Genomic DNA, 26,018 nt, shown 5'->3' with positions numbered 1-26,018 from the left:
TTATATTACATTAAAAAGTATTTTTTAATAAAAAATTCAAATTGATTTCCTTTTTTCTTGTACACCACATTTCACATATGGATTTTACTAATTCGTTAATTTAAACTAATTTAGATAATTAAATTTTAATTTTTCTGGGATAACAAGAAGATAAACTTTCACAAACTGAGAATATAAATAGTATCCTAATATATAAAATAATTCTTAAAGAGGACTAGATTTCTTTCTGGGAAGCCCCTTCAACTATTTTCTGCCCCAATTGCTCATAATGTCCCACTTTTTATGCTTCAGAATTCTCAAACTCATCTGAGCCTTCAATCACCTCCCAGAGTCCATTCTACCTTGTGCAGCTCTAACATTCCAATTTTCAACTTCCACTTTTTTAAACTGATTTTAATAAGGCAGAATAAATCCTATATGAAAATATGTACTGACTACCGATCCTCCATGTAAAACTCTGAAACCTTTGTAGTTCACAATTTAGAAATTCTTATGGTATTTCTATTTCTACATACTTGAGGAATGGGGGGGCTAGTGAAGGAATAACAGGGGTGGGGGAATTGGGGAAGGATAGCATTAGGAGAAATACCTAATGAAGATGATGTGGCGATAGATGCAGCAAACCACCACCATGACACGTGTATACCAACGTAACAAACCTTCACAGTCTGCACATGTACCCCAGAACTTAAAGTATAATTTTTAAAAAAAAAGAAATTCTGAATATTTGTTGTGCTCAATTTATATCATAAATTCCAGATTATCATTCATATTAAATCTGCAGACAATATCACAGGACATTTCATCATCTGACCTTGCTTGTCTAACTACATTTCTCCCAGCTCTACTGCTCTGGCCATAAAAAATTACGCTTTCCTTTCTTTCAAACATATGCTTTACGTATGCTATTTTCTCTGTCTGGAATTCACTCCAGCTGCATTTCCCATGGCTTACTTATCCTTGAGATCTAAAGTTAACTAAAGCATTTTCCAAAGGATTCCTTGACCTTGAAAGATTGAGTCTTGTTCTTTTGCTTTCTGACTTACTATGGATAACCTCTCTAAGCAGATTCTCTATGTTTTAACAGCACATTATTTTCTTGTTCACTAATGCCCTTTTCAATTTATTTATTATTTGTTGCATATTAGAAAAATAGCTTGTAAACATTACAAGGGTAGCCTTATTCACTCTTTTTTGAAATTCAGTTTCTGACACAATGAAGGTACATCTTAAGTTGACTAAATGAATTACAAAACACAGTATTGAATGAATGAATAACTGATTAAATCATTAATAACAATGGTATCAATTTCCCTCCACATTACCTTGAAATCAGCCTTTCTTAGTTAGTCTGACACACTAGAAAGCTAGAAGGCAGATACTATATCTAGCCAATTATTTTATCACCAATTCCAACAGGAACTCGTACTCACAGACACTGTGCTACTGTTAGAATAGTTGTTCATTATCTGTCAAATCATTTATTTTCTCACCTGTTTTTCTTACCCTCTTTGTTCCCACTTTTTTCTTCCACAGTTGACTTGTTTTCATTCATCATGGATTAGAGGCAACCACATCTTTCCCATAAAATCTATACTCAATAGTTCAAACTATAGTGACTTGTCCCCATATTCCTGTTTTTCTCAGCTTTGACACTGGACAATACTCCGTCTTTCAACCTTTTGGGAAGCTATTGTCTGGCATTGTCATCAACATTTTAACATGTGTCTAACTTGTTATCTCAATTAAATTGTAATTTTTAAAGGAAAGGCATATGACTACCTCTTTTATATTCTTAACAATGTTGATAATGGTACAATAAATGTAATAAACATCTTCATTGAATAAATAAATATTTATTGAATCACATTTTTATATTTAATCTTCTAGGAAATTAATTACATTATTTGACCTTTCCAAAACTTCTTGAAAAATATATGTAACTTTAAGCCATACTTTTCAATAAATAACATCTTTATTATTCTTAATGACTTGTAAGAATTAACTCAATTACCAAGATGACCAAGCTAGCATCAAAGATGTGACCAATACCGTGTGAGAATCTGACTCTTTGTATACTGGGCTTTTCACTTCAATGTTTAACAGGAGAAAACAGGAAGAAACACACACAGTCAAGTGCTTACCGTGGAGAAATTGGTGTTCAGAGTTCTGGACAGACTTCAAGTCCTCTGTGTTGTATCCAAGCAACACAGCCTCATAGCTAGATCACAGAATCAAGACACCAGAATTGTACTTCTATGTCCAACATTTAGTGCAATCAGATGGAATGCAACATTGAAATATGAAATGTAATGTTTTAGTTAAATCAGTGTTCAAGTTGGCAATTTATTATATGCAGGCTGTTCAGAATTGAAGAATTTGCTATTGTCTAGACTGTGCTTCAGACAATGAGCCACAAATCCCAATGTAGAGGCTATTTTGTGGTTGCATAACTTGAATAAATTTCTTGTCTCAAAGTCATTGACAAAAAATACTAGAATAATGAATCCCTAAAAAAGTCAGATCTTGTCAAACAGAACTTATTTATAGTCATATACTGTGATAGATGGCCATATTCAAAGCATTTGATATTAAAAGTCTGAAATCAGTCTTACTACATACAAGAAATTGTCAAGCTAATTTGACACTATTACACAGCATTCCTTAAGTATGTGCCAAGTTTAGAATGTTCAATTAGACAAACTTACAATACCTAAGCAAAGTTATGTTAGCCTAGATAAGTCATACTTATTTATTGAATTATTCTAATTTTTACAAGCAGATAGCAAGTTTTATTCTAAAAGTATTTTATAATGTCTGAAATGTCATATGCCAATAAGATTGTGCAAAAAGCCCTAAATTTTTTATCTTTCTTTAGAAAGCAATTAGTCCTTGAGATGTGATAACGCCACCAAAAAAGATTCCCCTATGCAGTTCTTGAAGTACATTTTGCTTTTAATAAGTTAGAAAGGATAATTTCCACACAAAGGATACATTCAAATTATTGCAATAATAAAAGCTAAGAAGCACCACAGAATTAATGAGACCTTGCACACAAAAGTAAAGAGCCAATTGGCAATAATGTTGTCTAATGGAGGGGCAGACCACTGGAACTCTCCTTCCCCCGCCAAGAAAGAAAGTTATGACCAACAATAATTTGGTCAGGGGAAAAAGCTCAAATTGCATAATCTGTGAAACAAAAAAGAAGTCTGTGTGCCATTAGTTAATTTCCTCAAACTCTACCAATAAGCTTTACTGAAATTGAATGAAAGACAGATTGAAAGAGATTATCTCAAAACTTTTCCAACTTTAAATTTTATGATTCTGTGACTAGTATATTTAAATCTGAATATAGATCAGGCATAAATAAAACAAGTAAAATTCTCTCGATAATGCTGGCTATATATATGTTTGATTTTTTTTTCAGAAGCTCAAAAAAAGAAAAATTTATCTTCATTGAACTTTCTTTTTATGTCTTTTCAGCACTGGAACAGTTAGTACAGAGTTTCCTTCCAAGCAGCATTTTTCAATGACTTTTAAAAAATAAAAGAGAGGAATAAAGGACTGTCTGATAAGGAATGACTTCCTGATGTGCAATGAACATGAGAAAAATTGATTTTCAAGTCTTAAATAAATATATGAATATATTAATTATTAAAATATGAACTATGAGTCCCCATTCACAAAAAATAATTTTACTTTGTCTACTTAAGATAAAAAGAGTTATACTTGAAAATTCCTTGGCCAGTTTTAACGGGATTAGGTTCTATAACTGTATTATTGAGAGAAAAATATAATATTAAACTGTCTGAGATTTGTGGCCATATGTTACTGATTAAAAATTTATCCACTATTGATGAGATCACTTGAAAGTATTAATTTCAAAGTTTGAATTACATTGAACAGTTATTTTTTTTTCTACCCAGTTTTTCAGAAAGAGCATGAGATTCAAAAAGAGAAGTTCTGAGTTCACACACAGGTTTTGACTTTTGCAAATAATGTATCTTGGGCAAATCACTAATTTGGCTGCAGATAACATTTTGTGTTTGAGAATTGCTAAGATATTTACATTATTCAATTATATGACTGCTTTGTAATCTATAAAGATACATTTTTAAATGTCAATAGATATTATGGTAGGAATAGCTGTCTATCCATCAAAATCTCCTTCTCTTTTTATTGCATACTGTTGTTGTTCTTTAAAGGAGCTAGGTTCCATTTCCAAGACCACCTTGCAGCTAGCTATGGACTTGTGACTAGTTAACATCAACAGAATGAGTAATGGTGTATGCCACTTTATGATCAAGGTAATAACATCAATCATCCTCCATACTCTCTGTCTCTTTCCACAGAATAAATAAAAGTGGTTATAGCCCCATGGGATGACAGAAGGTGGGAGAAATTGACGATTCTACATTAGGAATATGAAAAAAATCTGCTCACTAATCAGGAATAAACACCTTGAACTATTACTATGGCAGTGAAAATAATCTGTTGTGTTGACCCACTGTATACTTTGCATGTGTATTTCATCACACCTGAGCATACCCTTACCAGTACAGAAATTGATATCTTAAAGTGAAGTGTTTCTATTTAGCAAAACACTAAAAACTATAGGACATGGGAGTAACAGTTGGGCAGTGAGATGGTTAATACTAAGTGTCAACATGATTGGATTGAAGACGCAAAGTACTGATCCTGAGTGTGTCTGTGAAAGTGTTGCCAAAGGAGATTAACATTTGAGTCACTGGGCTGGGAAAGACAGACCCACTCTTAATCTGGGTGGGCACAATCTAATGAGCTGCCAGTGCAGCCAGAAAAGAAGAAGGCAGAAGAATGTGAAAATACTAGACTAGCTTAGCCTCCCAGCCTAGATCTTTCTCCCATACTGGGTGCTTCCTGCCCTTGAACATCAGGCTGCAAGATCTTCAGCTCTGGGACTGAGAATGGCTTCTTTGCTCCTCAGCTTGCAGATGGTCTTTTGTGGAGCTTGTGATCATGTGAGTTAATAACCCTTAATAAACTCCCCTTTACATATACTTCTATCCTATTAGTTCTGTCCCTCTAGAGAGCTATGAGGTGTCAGTGGCAGATAGGGATGCTGTTTGGATCCTTTGGCAGGCCCCCATAGGTGAATCAAAGAGGAGGCTGCTAGGATTTTAGAGCAAGTCCCTGCTCTCTTCTTCCGATAACTACTCTCCTTTTGAGAGATGGCTCTTGGCCTGCTACTGGACTTTGGTGGAAACTGAACATTTGACTATGGGTCATCAAGTTACCATGTGACCTGAACTGCCTTTCATGAACTGGGTGCTTTCTGAGCCATCTAGCCATATAATGAGTCATCCACAGCAGCATTCCATTATTAAATGGAAATGGTATATACTTTATGGTGCTAGAGTACACCCTAAAGGCACAAGTAAGTTACCTGAGGAAGTGGCTCAAATGTTCATGGTCTCCACTTTTGCCACTCTGTCTTCTCTCCCCAAGACTGCACCAATGGTCTCAGAGGGAGTTCCCTATGATCAGTTGACAGAGGAAGAGAAGACTAGGGCCTGGTTCACAGATGGTTCTGCAGGACATGCAGGTATCACCCAAAAGTGCAGAGCTGCAGCACTACAGTCCCTTTCTAGGACATCCTTGAAGGACAGTGGTGAAGGAAAATCTTCCCAGTGGGCAGAACTTCAAACAGTGCACCTGGCTGTGCACTTTGCATGGAAGGAGAAATGGCCACATGTGTGACAGTATACTGATTTGTGAGCTGTAGCCAATAGTTTGGCTGGATGGTCAGGGACTTGGAAGAGCATGATTGAAAAATTGATGACAAAGAAATTTGAGGAATAGGTATGTGGATGCACCTCTCTTAAGTGGTCAAAGCCTGTGAAGATATTTGTATCCCATGTGAGTGCTCAACAGATGATCTCAGTAGAGGAGGATTTTAATAATCAGTGATGAATACGATGTCCAATTCTGTGAACTCCACTCAGCCTCTCTCCTCAGACACTCCTGTCATCACCCAATGGGCCCATGAACAAAGTGGCCATGGTGGCATGGGTGGAGGATTACACATGGCCTCAGCAACAGGGACTTCCACTCACCAAGACCAACCTGGCTGCTGACACTACTGAGTGCCCAACTTGCCAGCAGCAGAGACCAACACTGAGCCCTCGATATGGCACCATTCCTTCGGGTGATCAGCCAGCTACCTAGTGGCAGATTCATATGGACCTCTTCCATCATGGAAAGGGCAGAGGTTTGACCTCACTGGAATAAACACTTACTCTGGATATAGGTTTGCCTATGCTGCCCTCAATGCTTCTGCCAAAACTACCATCCATAGACTCACAGAATGCCTTATCCACCATCATGGTATTCCACATAGCATGATCTCTGAACAAAGCACTCATTTTACAGCTAAAGAAGTGTAGACAGTGTGATCAGGCTCATGGAATTCACTGGTCTTACTGTGTTTCCCATCATCCTGAAGCAGCTGGATTGACAGAATGGTGAAATGGCCTTTCAAAGTCTCAATTACAATGCCAACTAGGTGGCAATACTTTGCAGGGCTTGGGAAGAGCTCTTCACAAGGCTGTGTATTATCTGAATCAGTGTACAATATATAGTACCATGTTTCTGCATGTATACTCTTGTACTAAGAAAATATCTTCATTTTATTTCCTTTTTCCTTTATCCTGTAACATAAGCTTTATTGACTTCATATCAGCATTTAAGTGGTGTTACCTTCATGTAATAGCATTTGGATTGGGGATTGGTGCATTTTAAGTTATAAGAAAGATAGCTGTATTATGTTAGGTATAATTATGACTTTATAATTTCTTTATCTGAAGATTATAATCTCAGGAGATTTGTATGGGTTCAAGTTGACAAGCGGTGGACGTGTGATGGTTAATACTGGGTGTCAACTTGATTGGATTGAAGGATGCCAAGTGTTGATCCTGGGTGTGTCTGTGAGAGTGTTGCCAAAGGAGATTAACATTTGAGTCAGTGGGCTGGGAAAGTCAGACCCACCCTTAATTGGGTGGGCACCATCTAATCAGCAGGCAGAAAAAGCTGAAAAAGACAGACTGCCTTAAACTCCCAGCCAACATCTTTCTCCTGGGCTGGATACTTCCTGCCCTTGAACATCAGACTTCAAGTTCTTCAGCTTTCGAACTCTGGCTTTCTTGCTCCTCAGCTTGCAGACAGCCTATTATGAAACCTTATGATTGTGAGTTAATACTCCTTAATAAATTCCTCTTTATATGTACATCTATCCTATTAGCTCTATAGAACCCTGACTGATATAGGCAGTGAAGAATAGCTGATGTAGGCTGGGAAATTGGGATCTATGCTATGCAGTATCAAAATATTTGGCTAAACTGTTGCCTGAGATAAGTTGTAAGGCTGAAGACATACAATTGTGGTTCTAGGAAAATTGTTGGAAGAAGCCAAAATATTAGTATGTGTTGGCTACACAGACTGCTATTAGCAAAGTATTTTAGGAAAAAGATTAGCTCATATATGACTGACCAACTGGTAGCAGGGCTGGAAAGAGAGAACTCTTGAAGCTCACATAGCATTTGCTCTCCAGAGACTGTTAAGACTTTCCAGGAAAAATAAGAATTTAGCCATGTGATAAAGGTCAAGTTAAATGCATTGTTTTCTCACAAGAGTTTATTGTTTTAAATAGTTTTTATATAGTGGCCACTAAATTTGAAGAAACAGCCATGAGAGAAAGACAGCAAAATTATAAGGCAGACTTAAGAACTATGTCTAGGAAAAAAATTAGGGTATGACTAAAGTCATAATAAACTAACTAGAAGCAAATATTCCTGAAAATTTTTAAAGTTCTGTGCCAGCAAAGAATGCATGAGTCTAGGCTGCAAAATCCAGAGACTAATGGGCAAGTGTTAACACTTGGACCACCAAAATTGAATGAATAACTAGTCAGCTGTGAAAACTGGTCAGCTCTCAAAGGGGCAGAATCTCTGACATCCATTGCAAATAATGATGTCATGAAGGATTGAACAAGGAAAAACAACCTAGAGGTAAAACTTGGGGCCATGAAGAGCAAAGGGCAAGAGAATTTCTCTGTTAAAGGAGTGCCTAATTCAAAATATATTATAGGGATATTTTAATGCCTGATCAGCAGAATACAACAAAGGAGTGGTGACTACTATGAGATTTTTTTAAACATATATTCTACCCTTCTACCACCAAATTTGATATGGAGGATGGCAGGGGCAAATAACATGTCATTTTGGTTAGCAGGTCTCTGGACAGACAGATGCATGTCTGGTCCATGGAAGCAAATGTAAAAGCCCCAGAGATCATGGATTTTGAGCTGATGCAGTTACATACTCAGAATATAAAATTTTCCTCTTACTGATGGGATAGTTGCGGTTTTCATGTGAGAAGAAAAGGACAGTTTTCCCACTCAAAGAACTAAGAGTAAATTTGGTGGTCAGAGAAATAGACAGCAGAAGTAGCAATGTCTCCACTAACCTTGCTAGTCATTTGTAACTGGGAAGAAGCTACCCAGTCAAGAAGTACATTTATTTACCAATTTGGATGTGGTCATGTGATTAGTTGTCAACAAAGTTTGGTGAACAGAAATGATGTGAGCCATTTCCAGGCAAAGGATGTAATTAATTGGTCTGCCTTTGTCCATTCCACTTCCCCTTGTACTTGTGGATGCCAAAATGATGAAAGGTAGAGCCACAATCCAGAAGCCTGAGATTCTGAGTCACCCGAGGGAAAGAGTCACCTTGAATTGTGTGAGTTAAAAATAAATTTTCATTGCATCTGAAGTATTTACATCATTTTGTGTCTATTTGTTACCACAGTTTAATATAATCTTCCACATTATAGTTATATTATTTAGGAATATTATTTATTCAGGGAAAAGCAGAATGTTAACAAAATCGTTTTTAAGTGTACTTGTAAGAAGAAAAATATAGATATTGAATACACTGCAATATCTGATGCATATTTAACACATTTTTGCATTTGAAAGGGGAAGTGAAAATTCCTTTCATGATTTAATATTGACATACTAAGATTCTGTAATATCATGTTCTGTGATAACTTTGATTTTTACATATTTTATTTGAATATTAAAATATTAATGAGAATGACTATAGATATAAAAAGTCAATATGAAATTCTACCACCATGGTTATATATAACTTTTCCTATTATTTTAAATGTTATTTTAAGCATTATGATTTATGGATCAATTTTCACACATAAAATTATATTACCCTGGTAATTATGTCATTTCAAGTCTAAAATGATGTTTCATTTTCATTTTGTGACTCATTCTATTAAACTCTGACTTGATACAAACTCTTCATGTTCTCAAACACACTTGTAGAGAGTTCTTACAAATTCATGGCTTATCAAAGCAGGTTAATATGAAAATAGCTAATGTGTTCTACAAACTCAAGATTTAAATGTGAGAATATACCCAATGTGTTACTTTTTACAGTATCACCAAACTACAATGAATTTTGCTCATGTAAACCTGCAAATTATATAACAGTTTTAGATAATATGAATTTAGATAGTATGACTCTAGATACTATACATTTTAGCTTTCTAAAATGTACATTTTAGACTCCCTCACGGCTTTGATTTTGGACATAAGATTCTGCCAAGCACAATTTAGAAATCATAATGAGAAAGAAGCCACCTTCCTACGATTATTGGACAAATGTTTTCAATGTTCTAATTTCAAGTTCTACTCTCTAGTCACCAACTTTGCACAGTAGCAAAAACGTTTGTGAGAGGTAGTATGAACTTAGGCTCTTCCAGATATCCCTACAATTTTTGAAGTATCTAATTCCCTGAATTAAGTTTCATTCTATTTGAAGCATCTAAAGTGGCTCTTTTTTCCTGTACTGAACATTGAGTAACTCATTAATAATGAGTGATTAATAAATTCTTTGAGCTCCACTGATCATAGTTCAACTGAGAAACAATTGAGGACTATGGCCAAGTTTACACTTTCCAAAACAGTAAAAGGAAAAAAAAATTATACAAAAATCAAAAAATGAAGAAATGAAAAACTATAAAATGAAATGGCAGAACAAGGGTAAATAATATTAAAATAAAGTGGAATAGCCTGATCGTATTTATTAAAATAAAAAAATACAGAAGTACATCTTTCTCTCTTTTCCTTTAGAAAACCCACTAAAACAATAATTGTGTTCAAAGCGGAATTTAAAAAGAGAATAAACCTGGAAAAGCAAAAATAATGAGAGGGGTTTCTTAATAAATAGGAGATGTCAACAAATATGTGGAAGTCATAAAGTGTAAAGATGTGAGTAGACAAATGAAGCAAGCAGAGATAATCACATCTTAGAATATCAGTGCTACAGAGCTAGTGCAAGTCTCTCTCCCTAGTGGGATTTCTGAAGCTTGGAGCTCACAGTTGGCATGAAAGGGAGAGAAAAAGACTGAGAAGTGAGGTTAAAACAGATTTTTAGCACATGTTCTGCAAACATGTTTGAGTACAGTTTGTTTGTTAGAATATTCTTTATATCTTCCAGAATGTTTAAAACAGTCCAACATTTTCTAAATTTAATGTTGAAAAGGGCAGAGAGAAAATGGTAAATGTATGTGAACCACATAGTCCACATCAGGAATTAATAACTATTTTGCAGTTTTCTAAAGTAAATAATACAGAATTATAGGGCTTTTCATACGAGAACAGAGACTTAGAGGGAGATTCTGGGCTTAGAGGGGGATTCACTTTTCTGGCATAGTCTGAGTTGTTTGCTGTGTGTAAGTTTTATATCCTTGGGGATGGAGTTGGTGAATGCCTTCAAAGGCAACAACAAATCAAGAGTTGGAAGATACATATTTTTTTAAAAAGAAAGTTCCTATAATTTATAATTTTATGAATGGCTCTATCTTCCTTCTGAGCATGTCTAGTTCTGATGGATCTATTTGCTATTCTTGTACCTTCCTACCAGTTCCTCTAGGCATTTTGGCATCAATAAGCAGGTATGGATCCTGCTGCCATCCTTAGAGAAGAAACGAGCTTAGGATCCATTACTAACACATTTTTATGAATACCTACTGGCAATTGTGACATAGGCTTTACCACATATTTCATTATGACTCTAACACTTGCAGACAAAACCTTTTTCATAGTTAATCAATTGTCACATATAAAATTCATGTCCTTTTATGTAAACATTGGGAAACTTAGGCACTAATTTTAGATGCAATTAATATGCAAAAAGTAGAAGCACTTTCAGCAGCATAAAGAATTCTAGAAATCCATTCCTTCATAAGAGCTGAGAAATGTTCAAAATCAATATTTTTATAACTCTGGAAATTAACCAAAGGCTTGCAATTATCAGTAGACTGTTAATAAAAAAAAAAGAAAGAAAGAAAAAAGAATCTCAGTGGGTGTGGTATCTCTAATTTCCCTTATTCCCTTTCCTGCTTCTCTGTACCTTGGCAATAGTCTTGAAAAACAGCAGCCTTACAACCATGGTAGCTGTAAGATCCAGCAGTCTAACAACACTGAAGGAAGAATGGGTTTGCAGCTCCAAAAGTCGGATCTTGACAGAATTGTTAATTTTTGACCTGTCTGGCACCATTCATAAGGGGCTTATCTTACATGAAGTAAGTCAGAGCTGACTCACTAGGAAAATCTCTTTCCCAGGGCATTTGTCAAAAATTTCACAGGTCTTTATATACCATTTCAGCTGCCTGAGGTGTTAATATTATTTAAGGTAAACAAGAATCTGGCCAAAAAATAAGAAAATTTGGAGATAATATGTCCACTGAGCTGTGAAAAGCTCTGTTACATTCTTAGGATTCTGAAGACCATATACATGTACAGGGCTGTACAATATTCAGAAAAGAACTGAGAAAGTTCTACCCTCTCATTTATAGTTAATTTAGATACTTTATTCAAGTAGGAAATAATGGCTGAAGCACAAATGTAAACTCGCAGAGCATTAAAGACATGCCCAACACACAAACAGAACCCCTCAGGAGAGGTTAGGAGACTAGTTGACTCAAAAAAAAACCTAAGTAAATAAATCATTAGCTGATCACAAATTATTTTTTAAAAAGAACCAATCAAAATTCTGGAGTTGACAAATAAATTTTCAAAAACAATTTTACTACAGGGGCTTTATAGCACATTTAAGTTAGCAAAAGAAGAACAAATAACCTTGAAGACACATCCATTGAGATTATCCTGTCAGAGGAAAAGAAAAAATAAAAAGACAGGTGTAGGGTAAGAGTCAGGAGGAAAGCATAAAGAGAAAGAAATTTTTTAAATAAATTGAAAAATACAGGCAAAGACTTTCAAACTTTGATATAAAAAACACTAATTTACACATACAAGAGGATCAACAACTTCCAAGTAGGATTAACTCAAAGAAATCCAAGTGTAGACACATTATAATCAGAGTGGCAATAGCTGAAACCCAAGTGTGGAAAGCAGCAAGAAGAGTCTTATAAGATATAAGGGAATTTCGACAAAATTAATAGGTGACTTTTCAACAGACATAATGGAGGTTAGAAGGCAGTAGAGCAATGTATTCAAAGTGCTTAATCAAAAGAATGTCAACCAAGAATTGAATATCCAGGAAAATTAACCTTCAAAAATTAAGGAGAAATTAAGATACCCCAGTCCAAAAAAAAAAATAAAGGAAATTTGTCACAAAAGACCTATACTACAGTAAATACTCAAGAGAGTCCTTCAGAATAAAATGGAAAGACGTTATATAGTAATTCAAATCAACATGAACATTTTTCAGGACTGAAAATAGGCACCAGCAAAAGCTTACCAGGCAGGCCTCACAGGGAAATCTACCCTCTCCACACCAAAGTTGACATACTGACAGTGCATTGAAGTCTCTGACAAACGTTGCAGCCAAGAACTCAGGCCCCTCTGGCAGTCATGGTCTTACATACATTTCATATATAGCCAAAAGACCTCTACTGGGAAGCTTCCTACCTCTCTCTCTCTCTTTCTCTCTCTCTCTCTCTCTCTCTCTCTCTCTCTTTCTCTCTCTCTCTCTCTACATATATATATATGTATATATTATATACATATATAGAGAACATATATACATACACATATATATTCTCTATATATGTATATAATATATACACATATATTCTCTATATATGTATATAAATATATACTCTATATATACACACATATAAACATATATACATACATATATATGTGTATATAGATAGATAGATACATACATACATACATACATACATATACATCTTGGGATATATATGTATATATCCCAAGAACAAAAAAATAATTATATATGTATATATCCCAAGACCAAAAAAATGAATCAAATGAAAGAAAACTAGTCAACAACTCAAATCCACATGAACTTAAAAGAGTCCAGCTCCAGGACAAAATCATGTATGTGATTTTTTAAGCCTGAAGATAGGCACCTACATACGTGTGTGGGGGTGTTGTATGTGTATAACTAGCAGATATAAATCCAACTTTATCTTATTTCATTAAGTAAAAGAATACCAAACACTCTGAACAAGTGGCAGAGATTGGCAGAATGAATTAAAAATATGATCCAATTATATGTTCTCTACAAGAAATACACTTATGATTCAAAAATAGGTAGGTGGAAAGTTTAAAAGGTGAAAAAAAATATATCATAAAAATGGAAACCAAAAGAGAATTGAAATGGTGATACTAATGTCAAGCAAAGTAGACTTTAAAAAATAATATTATGAGAAAAAAAGAAGTATGTTTTAGGATAATAAAAGGGTCAATCCTTCAGGAAGACATAATAATTATAAACACATATGTATCTAACAACAGAGTCCCAAAGTACATGGAGGCAAATTGACAATACTACATAGCCAAGTCAACAAGAATACGTATATACCTGAGATATATTGTAATATATTTTTACCAGAAGAAGCAAATAAAATAATGTTATATTTTTATCCTATGAAAAATGTGAGGATACTGGGCACATATACAACATGATTAAATAGGAGAAATTCAGGACCAAGCAAATAGACACATAAAATAGGTCATCGGTAGTCAGGATGTCTTATAGATTCATGTATTTGTCCATTATACTCACACACTGATTTGACAACTTTTATAAGCATTCCGCTAAATAAAGACTGAGTATTGAGTTCTGAAAAAACAGACATGACCCTAAGCTCACGGCATTCTGATTTGTTTTTAACTATTGTGTTTTAACCACTGCCTTGGTCTGAATGTCTTTGTTACCTCTAAAGATGTATATTGAAACTTAGCTTCCAATGCAATAGTATTGAGAGATGGAGCTTAATAGAAGGTGTTTCAATCAGAATGAGTCTGCCCTCATGAATTAAATAATGCTGCTATTGAAAGGACTTGTGAAAGTGCATTCTGCCTCTTTTGCTGTCTTGCCATGTGTAGAACAGCATTTGTTCCCCTTTAATCCCCTTCTCCTTCTGCCATGAAAAGTCACAGCAAGAAGTGCACTCAACAACACACCTGTGGCTTGATCTTGGACTTTCCAACCTCCAGAAATGTAAGAAATACATTTCTGTTTTTTATAAATTACCAAGTCACAGGTATTTTGTTATAACAGCACCAAATGGACTTAGATAACCACATATTACCATAATAAGCTACACTGACTTTATAAAACTAAAATTCTTATTTTAAAAAAATTATAGATTCACTGCAGTTGAAAATAATAATAGAAACACTCTGTCCATATTCCTGTAATAACAACATCTTGCAAAACTGTAGTTTAATATCATAACCAGAATTTGACATTGACACAATTAAGATACCAAATATTTTCTTTACCACAACGATTTCTGATGGTGCCTCTTTATAACTACACCCACTTATCACTGCCATTTTGCAACTCATGACAATCACTAATGTGTTCTCTGTTGTTATACATTTTACAATTTCAAAAATATTGTGATGTAGCCATTTTGGATTAATTTTGTATATATGGAGATTCTCTTATAAATAAAAATTTCCTTTTTTCTTGCTACTTTTAAAATTCTTTGTTTTTGACTTCTTACAATCTAATTGTTACGTGTCTCAGTATGGACGGTTTTGGTTTCATCTATTTAGAGTCTTCTTATAGCCCTGGATAAAGATGATCATTTTCTTCCTCAGATTTGAGGAGTTTTTAGCCACTACTTTGAATAGGCTTTCTGATCTTTCTTCTCTTTCTCTGAGGACTTTCCTAATGCATACATTTAGATGACGTTCCTTAAATCTTTCAATCTTGTTTAATTATATTTCATTGTTATATTTTTGTTCCTCTGACTATTACTATCCAATTATCTGTCTTCAAATTTGCTGAGCCTTTATTCTATTTGATATAGTCTATTTTTGAACAACTCTAGTGAAGTTTTTCATTCATTTATTACATTCTTAAATGTCATGATTTCTATTGGAACTCTTTTATTTTATATCCCTTTAATGAAATTTTCAATTTATTAATGTATTGTTCTCTCAATCTCAGTGGGTATCTTTATTACTATTCTTTTAGATTAATTCTATGTCAGGTAAATTATATAACTACATTTCATTAGGGTCAGTTTCTACAGACGTATCTTGTTTCCTGTTCCTTCTTTTTATAATTATATATTTATTTTTGAGTATCATTTGACTAGTTATTTGTTTTATTTGACTCTCTGTGTTGGTGTCTGTGCATTAAACACAGCAGGCAACTGTTCCAGTCTTACGGACTGACCTCATTCTGGAGAAGAAACTTATAAATGAGCATAACCAGAGATTCTGGGAACCTCTACCTATTTTTTGCCTCCACAGGAAGAGACAGGAAGCTGTGGTTATTGTCAGCTCACCCTGTGCTGAGCCAGAGAGAAGCTATAGTATCTATCAGCCCAAGCCACCATCCTCCATTCTTCCCAAGGCAAGTTGATTTTGCTGGCCTCAGCAGAGCTTTCATACTAGCTAAGCAGATGCTAATTCTTTGGCAATCCCTGGAGACTCTTGGGTCCTGAGCACATGGATGAACTCTTTCTCTCTCCATATGGAAGCTGAGAGAATTGAGATTACATTTTTGCCTTTTGCTCTATGCTGACAAGTGGGGATGGGATCAATGGTGTCTACCATCCAAAACCACTGCCTCGTTTCTATGCAGTCTATCCATAGACTGCATAGAACCTGTCAGAGCTCCAAAACTGGGAATACATAAGTCAGTTCTCTGTGGAATCCACTCAAAACAGTTGGGGCATTGAACACTCGAATCAACACCTTCCTTCCCTAAGATGAATCTGGAAGCTAAAGTGTCTCTTCTTGATTGTGTGATGCTACATTGGGGTCACAGTCTCCAGTGAAATGATGTCCCAGATATCCCTACCAGCTTTGGTAACTCTGGTTTCACATTCTCCCAAGGTGCAGAAGACTTTTAATTAGTTTCGGATTTCTTACAAAGGAAATTAACCTGTGAATTGTTGCCAAATCAGTGTTTGTGGAAGAAAGGAGGGTCTAGGGCTGAGTTTAATATTGAGGTGGAGGAAGAAAGGATGGTTGAGATTGAAGAACTACCTATTAGGCACTATGCTTATTACCTGGATGATGAAATAATCTGCACACCAAGCCCCTGTGATATGCAATTTACCTACAGAACAAACCTGCACATGTTCCCCTGAACCTAAAAGAAATATTACTGGGATTTTGGTAGAAATCTTATTTAAGCTGTATATCAATATGGGGAGAACTGGTATCTTCACTATGAGTTTTCCAATCCACAAACACATGAGCCTTTGAATCCATTAAACAGAATATGTCTCTCCATTTATTTAGATATTCACTGATTTCTTTCATCAGCATTTTCTATTTTTTAGCATTAAGTCCTATAGCTGTTTTCTTCCATTTATAAATATTTCATTTTTTGAGTAGTTGTAATGGCACTGTATTTTTAATCCATGTTTTTATTGCTAATATGCAGAAATATAATTAACTTCTGTCTTTTTAAATTCTATAACTTTGAACCCCTTTTTAGTTCTATGAGTTTTTGGTCTTTTTTTATAGGGTGGGAGAAGATTACTTGGGATTTTCCATATAGACCCTGAACATCATGTAATTTGCAAATAAGGACCATTTTATTTATTCTTTTCCTATCTGTATGCCTATTATTTTCTTTGCTTGTTTTATTGTGTTAGCTAGATATTCCAGCACTATGTGGGATACTGTTGGTGAAAATGAACATCCTTGTCGGTTTCTAATTTTAGGTGTAAAAAATGTAGTATTTTGCCATTAAATATGATATTATATATAAGCTATTTGTAGATATTCTTTAGCAAGTGTAGAGTTTCCCTCTACTGTTATGTTTCCAAAAGTTATTATGAGTAGGTGTTTTCCAACTAGTCAAAAAAGTACATTTATGTAATTTTGAAAATAGGGAAATATGTGAAGTCAAAGTCAATCTCAAAACTTCTTTGTGGAGATGGTAAGTAAAATTAAAGGATTAAAAACCCATTACTATGCTACAAATCTACTTAAAATTTCTTAATCATTGCTGCTTCTGAGCTCCTACGAATAATCTGTTAATGTGTGGTACCCTGGATCATGGCAAGGGCATGACTTAAATTACACGCAAAAAGACCTTAAAAGTACTTATTCAGGTAATAGATACTTCCTTTGTAATGAGAAACAGGTTTAATACAATGATGAGTTGTTCCCAAACAATAATCTGAATATCAGAAATCGAAGCTTAAGTTACTCCCACATTTTATTCCTAAAATGGATTTTTTTGTTTTTTTTTTTTTTAGAAGAAACTAGAACATATTAATATGTAACTTCACACCCAAAGAAATGCGAAACTTTACTTTCCTGACAAACAATGTCCACTAATTAAAAATGACTGTGTTGGCACTTTAAAAGTATCTCTTTGCAGATTGAACACTTGGTTTGGGTAAGAGCTTGGCAAACCAAAAGCATATGGCCATTCTCTTTTTCATGGTGGTACCCATAAATGTCATCAGAATTTCAAAATTATGAAGAAGGTCTCTAGAGAAAATGAGACGCCACTTTCGGTTTTCCAAATCACAGAAATTCAAGGGAGGGGCCCTGGGGCACATACTCAGAGACCAGTAAGTGATACAGAGGCCTGAAAAACAGAGCCAAATTCTATACAGTAAAGGCCAAATATCAAAAACAGTTTACAATACCAAAACAGGTTACATCTAATATCAAGAAATGCTTTCAGTAATACTGGTAACGTTTTATTCCACTAATCATAATTCGTAAGACTGAACTAAAGCACAAACCCCTCTATTTAATTTGTCCCCAGAGCAGTATTTTGTGGTTTCAAAACCATAGCTATAAGAAGAGGAAATTCATTTGATGTTTCCATTAGTTTATTACTCAAGTTCAGTCCATTACTAACCACTTTACATTTTCCAATGCCAGCATGTCTTAATAGTAGGAGCACTGGACTAAGAGTAACAAGTTACACATTTGAGGTCTTACTACCACTGACATCACAATGCATTGCATTTTTTTTCTGACTCTCACTTTCCTTATTTGCAAATTAAAACAGTAAAAATAGCTGCTCTGAGTGTCTCACAGGGTAGCTCTAAGGAACAAAATAAATACAATATTTATAAAGAAGAATTCATAGCAAAGTGGTAGTGAAACCCTTAAACAGCAAAACTCCGAGTGGATGTAGCTGGACACTAAACTAGCACAAAAGAACAAGAGGAGACATTTGCTAGTGCACATGAAGGGGAATAATATGTGAAATGATATCTGTATTCTAGGTAAATTTCCTCCAGAAGCATTCAACTTGGAAGATGTTCTTATTAAAACACCCAGGATGATTTTGGTATGTGCATGTGCATGCATGCACACATACATACACACACATAGAAACACAGATACACACACACATTGGCCTGCATTTATTGAATACTAATTAAATACTAATTTAATGTTTGCTCTGTGTTTGTCACTGTGATCAGGACTAGAGATAGAGGAGTAAGTAATTCAGAAATGACCCCTCCTTTCACAGAGCATATGTTCTGGTAAGGAAGATTACAATATCCTTTCCAAGTGTGCAATGACAACATGCTATATTGTAGAAATGAGAAATATGGTGGTATAAATATTATTTAGACATGAACATATTTGTGTCTACATACACTGATATTTTAAACTTCTATCCCCCAATTCCATACTATTAGAAAACGTTTAATAGTAATTAACTTGGTATTTCAGTATTTGAGCTCCAAGATATCCAGGAGGAAATGTGTCTCAGCTAGAAAAGGAAAGAGTTTTACCCAAAGACAGCCAAAAGGACTTTGGGTTCTCTTCTGGTGAGACAGTTAGTTAGTATCTCTTCAGTTATAAGGCATAAACATGATTTTGCTATGTCATTATGAAAGTCAGGTTGACAAGGGACAGACTGTGGCAGCTTCTATAAAATGCCAATTTAGTTAAGCTAAAACTAGGTCTTCCATAATTCTATTTTCTATGTATTTCTGTGTTAGGGTGAGCCAAAAAAGAAACTGTACAAGATTGGAATGACAAATATAAAACAATGGCTATAATCTCTAAAGGTCATTGTAGGGTATCAGTTTCCCCTGTAGCTCACACACATTGTTATACTGACCTGCTAGGTTTGTGGAAGCAGCCAGACCTACAGCTCTTTCAGATCCTGCTAGAGCTTCAGGTTTAATTGTTGCTCACAGGTACAGAACAGCTAGCTGTTCCTAACACAGAACATTCATATCATCAAGACTGGAGGAGGTAAGATTCAGACACTGTTTCCAGTTTTTCCTTATGGATTCCAGTTTGTCCTTGCTGTGTCTCCTACTCCATGCCTAACATTTTTTATGAACTACCAGCTTTGACTATCTATAGCAACTTCAGACCCACTGCCAGATACAGTGACAACAGCCTTCCGTGGACTTCTCTACCAGCTCCCACGATAATATATGTTTTGATTCCATTAATGTTCTTTCTTCTATGGTGGCTATGCTTCACTGATTGAAATCAGAAAGCCACCAGTTCAGCTAAATTAGAAGGACATAGACTTTAGTATGAAGGTCTCCAGGCAAAAGAAAAGGAGATTTGAGATCAAGTGCAGATAAAGAATAGGTTTACATGACAGAAAGAAGATTTAAAATCAAGGGTATGATCAAACCTGAAAGAAAAATAAAAGAAATTAATCATGAACTCCAAGTAAAACAAACATCTGCATAAGCAATTATGGTCCACATATCAAGTTACTCCTCCAAATTAGAATAGGAAGCCAGTAACCTTTTAGAGGAAAAATGGACTGCATTTTAGGCAACAGAATGAGTAAAAAGATAGATGATATTGGGGACACAACAAAGAAAACATATGTTTCCTTTTCTAACAAGAACAACAAAGCAAAATAAAAGCACTTAGAAACTCTAGAAGGAACCAAGAAAAAAACAGCCATGGTAAAAACATAAAGGAAGTTAAAATGGGTCAAGATTTTCAGAACACGGAGGAGAGTAAGGAAGGATAATGGATTTGATCATTGTCCAATGAATTTCAGTGGGGTTGTCTCAGTGGTGCTATGGAACAGAAGACATAATTCCGTCATTCACTGGACACTGTTGTGTTAATAAATTACCAACTTAATTGTAATTTATTCTTTTCAGGTTTTAGACTCACACTGCATAATGTCTATAAGGCCACATTAATAAACACTAAACAGAATATTAGTGGAATCAACACTGAGAATATTAACTGAGTAGAGTCGTAGAAAAAAGAACAAGGACATCATTTGATGTGCTTCACTTGCTACAAACTTGAGAAAAAAATCGTCTCAATAAAATATAACATGATGCTTTGCTGAGTTAAGTACGAGCTAGAGTTAGGAAAATCATACTGTTTAATTATACTGTAAACCATAAAAACAATTTAGCATACAGCATAAAACATTGCTTTTCTAGGTTTCTTGAAAACCAGCATTTCTCTGAACCTGACTCAGAGAATCTTACTAACTGAATGATTGTGTGCCTCCCAAAATTTATGTGTTGAAGCTCTAATCCCTAGTATGGTTTTATTTAGAGATGGAATCTCTAAAGAAATAATTAGGGTTAAATTAGGTCAGAAGGTTGGGTCCCTAATCCAATATGGCTGACTTCCTTATGAGAAGAGATGTTAGGGAGCTCTCCATGCACCAAGGAAAAGCCATGTGAGGACACAGAAAGAAAGGGCCACCTAGAAACCAGAAAGATATCCTTTCCATAACCTCTGTGTGGGACTTCTAGTCTCCAGAACAATGAAAAAATACATTTTTGTTGTTTAAGCCATCTAGTCTACAGTATTTTATTATGGCAACTAAGGTGACTAAGCCAGAGATCAATGGTAGGGTTAAAGATGAGGTGAGGAGAAGCTAAATTCCTCATGTTTCTAGTTCAATTGTATTAGCTTCATATTTATTTGTTTTATATTGCTGTTTATTATATTTGATATCAGATTTTCTCTGATGAAAGAAAAAAAGAGTTTTAAACTATCATCTGTCACCCCTGAAGAAATAGAATGTCAAAAGCATCTAAATACTAAATAACTTATGTTTCCTACTCAAATATTACTGATTTTCCTGCATGCCACCATTTTTATGCATTGTTTGACGTTTTATTTTAAAATACATTTTAAATTGCAGGAAGGTTTTTAAATAGTTACGTAAAACTCACTTACACTCATAGCTATATTAAACAACTATCAACATTTTGCCAAAATTTCTCACATATACTCTATTTCTCTTCCTCTTCCCCTTCCCTCTATCTCTACACATATGAAATAATGTAGACATAGAAATCTAAACCTTTGAGATCAAATGCAGCTATCATACCTCCTTATCTCCTAAATACTTTAACAGGTATTACATCAAAACAAAGACATTCTCTCTTGAATTACCTTCACAACATTTTTTGAGCTTTCTTTTCTCTTTTTCTTTCTGTACTTCTTGCCCATATTTGATTACATTTGGTTATTTTTTTATATTCATAATTACATAACAGTATTCTAAATTAGATAAGTTAGAATAGAGAAGGACTGGTGGTTTTTTTTAGAAGCACACTGAAAGAGTTAATTTTATTTGTTCAATAACTCATATTGCAAGCATTAAACCAGGCATAGGCTTTGATTCTGTGAGCCCAAATTCACGTATTGAAGAAGATCAGAGCAAACTGTGATCCATGCATGTGAATGAAAACTAAAGGCTCAGAGTTAATCACATTATAGTTTTTAAACTTCTACAGCCTAGGGCTCAGTAGTCACAGGTCTTTTAGGTCCTTCTGGATGTCCCACAGGGTAACTGCACTTTTCGTGAGCCGAGCAACCTCATCAACCTTTAGCTTCTGATTGATAATGCAGGTGAATCCCCGGGCACTGAGGATGCATGGAAGGCTCAGGAAGACTCCCTCTCGATGCCATACATCCCCTTGGCCATTGTTGACACAAGATGAATCTTGGGTAGATTTTCAACATGGATTCAATAAGATCAGCCACACTTAATCCAACAGTCCAGTTGGTATACCCTTTTAGCTTGACGACTTCATAGACACTTTCAACCACCATCTTATGCACTTCCTTCCAATTTTCACTATCATTGTTGGTTCCCATTTCTGGATTCCATTCCTGTATAGAAACACCTGCCACATTAACGCCACTCCACACAGCCACACTTGAGTCTCCATGTTCTCCCAAAATCCATCTGTGGCAGCGGCTGGGATGAATGTCACGTTTTTCAGCCCTAAGGTAGCAAAATCTATCAGAATACAGATTATATCCACTTTTAATCACACGGTGTTTGGGTAATCCACTTAGTTTCCAGGTTACATATGTAAGAATGTCCACTGGGTTGGAAACTACAATTATGATGCAATCAGGACTGTACTTGATGACCTTAGTAATACTGAATTTGAAGATATTAACGTTTCTCTGCACTACATTGAGACAATTCTCCCCTTCTTGCTGATGGACTCCTGCAGTTGCCACTACAATCTTAGAATTCGCAGTCACAGAATAATCTTTATCTGCCATAATTTTAGGCATCTGAAAATATAAGCTCCCATGCTGCAGATCCATCATTTGTCCTTTCAGCTTGTCTTCCTAAACATCTGCAAAAGCAAGTTCATCAGCCAGAGACTTTCCCAGAATGCTGATAGCACATGCCATACCAACTTGTCCAACACCCACTACAGTGGCATTATTGTTTGGGACTGTTGCCTCTTCTGCAACTGGTGCAATGAGATTTTCCCTAAGAGTTGCCACTTTGCACAGGAGAAAGAAGGCTCTAGAGACTGCTGTAACAGTTTCGCTGAGAAGACAATGCCAGCCGCGTTTGTCTCCTCTGGTGCCAGCTCTGCTGAGAAGGACCGCTGTGTCCAGAAGAAACTGTTGAATTCAGTTGCCATGGTGGAATTATGAAAATGGTTTTGATATAAATTCAAGCAGAAATAAACATGCATGATCTTTTCCATTTAGAATTGTACAAAAAGCTGTGTATATTGTCTGCTTTGAGGTGAAACAAGTCTTGTGCATTGTCATGTCAGACACAAATAACTATTCTATTTTGTTTTCCTTGTTTTGCCTTCTAGTCCCTCATGAAAGACATCCAAAAAACTGATCTTCACTGAAAAAAAACACTAAAATCAAGCAGAAGATTGTTTTTGGCAAAACATATTGAGCTGATAAAACACTAATTAGTATATTTGAGTTCAGGCCTCAGGACATTTTCTTCAAATGTTTTCATTTTTATTCATAATTTATAATGTACCTCTCTTTTATTTTGAAATACATGCTTGTTTTGGAGGAAAACTCTGGCAATATGCCAAGGAATAAGTTATATCTAAATGATTTAAAGAGTGTTTGCTAAGGATCTTTGGTGACTATTTTTCTTCCTTAGAACTATAAAATCTAACAAATATAATTCATGAAGATGTTTAGTCTTAAACAGAGATGTTATAGTTTTGAACCGGATTAAATTTTGAAAGTACCTTTATATATCTTGAGACTTTTTGGTAATTATAAATCAAAATAAAACATCCATAAAACATAAAATTCTGTTTATTTCAACTCTTAAATGTCTGTGGTCTACTAAACTTTTACGAGTATTTGTACACCAACTGTACACACATTTACTCATGGATAAAATGAAGCTGAGAATTTTTGAGCTGCACAATTAGGATATAAGGAGATTCTTCAAATACTTCGTCATAGTCCAGAGACTGAAGAATGCATACTATCTCAAAGAGAAAGAAGAAATAAAGCTCATTTTTTCTTTCAAACTAAATTGATAGGCTACTAGCGTAAGTCAAATTGTGTCATGTTAATTATTGATCTGTAGGACAGTAGCGATTCTGTTAGAAAACTTAATGTGAGGACATGATACTCTTTTTTTTTTTTTTTTTTTTTTTTTTTGAGGCGGAGTTTCGCTCTTGTTACCCAGGCTGGAGTGCAATGGCGCGATCTCGGCTCACCGCAACCTCCGCCTCCTGGGTTCAGGCAATTCTCCTGCCTCAGCCTCCTGAGTAGCTGGGATTACAGGCACGCGCCACCATGCCTAGCTAATTTTTTGTATTTTTAGTAGAGACAGGGTTTCACCATATTGACCAGGATGGTCTCGATCTCTTGACCTTGTGATCCACCCGCCTCGGCCTCCCAAAGTGCTGGGATTACAGGCGTGAGCCACCGTGCCCGGCCCATGATACTCTTACTCATGCCTGCAGTAATGTTGGTGTTACTCTGGCCAACTCTTTCTTTTCTCATCATAAATCATTTTCCCATCAGCCACTGATGAGAAATTCTGCTAATGAAGACATATTCCTTTGTGTAAAACCCACACATGAATGAGATCATGACTTTTATGCAATCAGTATTAGTGACCACAGAAGAGGCTTGCAATAAACGTTATTTAAATGTTTCTGAATATAGAAAAAGACAAAAGTCAGTATGGGCTTCTGGGCTTCGTGACTGGTGTTTCTGCCTTATAAAATTATTACTGTGACGCTACCCTAACATAAAGGGAATACAAGAAATACCACATTGCATAGAACATGGTACCCTCAATAAATTGAGCTCCTTTTCCCTTCACACATGTCCTTTACATCTCCCACACCAAAGTGGCCAAATGGGACATAGTTCTATATAAATATGTAACCTCTTATACATACAAAAGAAATGAGCCTGGTATGGTGGCTCACACCTGTAATCCCAGAACTTTAGAAGGCCAAGACTGAAAAATCCCTTGAGCCCAGGAGTTTGAGACTAGACTGGGAAATACAGGGAGTCCCCATCTTCTCTCTTTAAAAAAATTAAAACTTAGGCATGGTGGCATGTACCTGTGGTTACAGCAACTCAGATGGCTGAGGTGGGAGTATTGCTTAAGCCCAGATTGAGGCTCAAGTGAACTGTCATAGCACCACTGCACTCCAACCTGAATGACAGAGCAAGACCTCATCACAAAGGAGAGAAAAAAAATCAGGTGCCACTTTTCTATATATATAGTCCACATACAGTTCTCATATATTGATTACTCTAAATCTAGTTTTCAGATATTCTGAGTTGTTGAATATAAATTGTGCATTAGCAAATCTAAGTCCATTTTTCAAAGTACATATGGTTTTATTTATTTATTTATTTATTTATTTATTTATTTATTTATTGAGACAGAGTTTCGCTCTTGTTACCCAGGCTGGAGTGCAATGGCGCGATCTTGGCTCACCGCAACCTCTGCCTCCTGGGTTCAGGCAATTCTCCTGCCTCAGCCTCCTGAGTAGCTGGGATTACAGGCACACGCCACCATGCCCAGCTAATTTTTTGTATTTTTAGTAAGAGACCGGGTTTCACCATGTTGACCAGGATGGTCTCGATCTCTTGACCTTGTGATCCACCCGCCTCGGCCTCCCAAAGTGCTGGGATTACAGGCTTGAGCCACCGTGCCCGGCCATGGTTTTATTTTTTAAGACAATACCTGATTATTGACAAATTCGAGCAAACCCATTATTTCTGTCTCATGTGG

At 35.5% G+C, this 26,018-nt stretch overlaps 1 long non-coding RNA gene and 1 pseudogene across 2 annotated transcripts in view; both read right to left on the bottom strand.

Annotated features, from left to right (window-relative positions):
- LOC141582042 (uncharacterized) overlaps window positions 1–26,018 on the bottom strand; it is a 628,742-nt gene that overhangs the window by 115,166 nt on the left and 487,558 nt on the right. The window lies entirely within an intron of this gene.
- Window positions 22,238–24,516, bottom strand: LOC101030843 (L-lactate dehydrogenase B chain-like; annotated as a pseudogene).

Source organism: Saimiri boliviensis, chromosome 18 (assembly GCF_048565385.1).
Source record: "Saimiri boliviensis isolate mSaiBol1 chromosome 18, mSaiBol1.pri, whole genome shotgun sequence".
Classification (NCBI taxonomy): domain Eukaryota; kingdom Metazoa; phylum Chordata; class Mammalia; order Primates; family Cebidae; genus Saimiri; species Saimiri boliviensis.
Note: the sequence above shows the minus strand (reverse complement) of the source record. Positions and strands in the feature narration are given on the sequence as shown.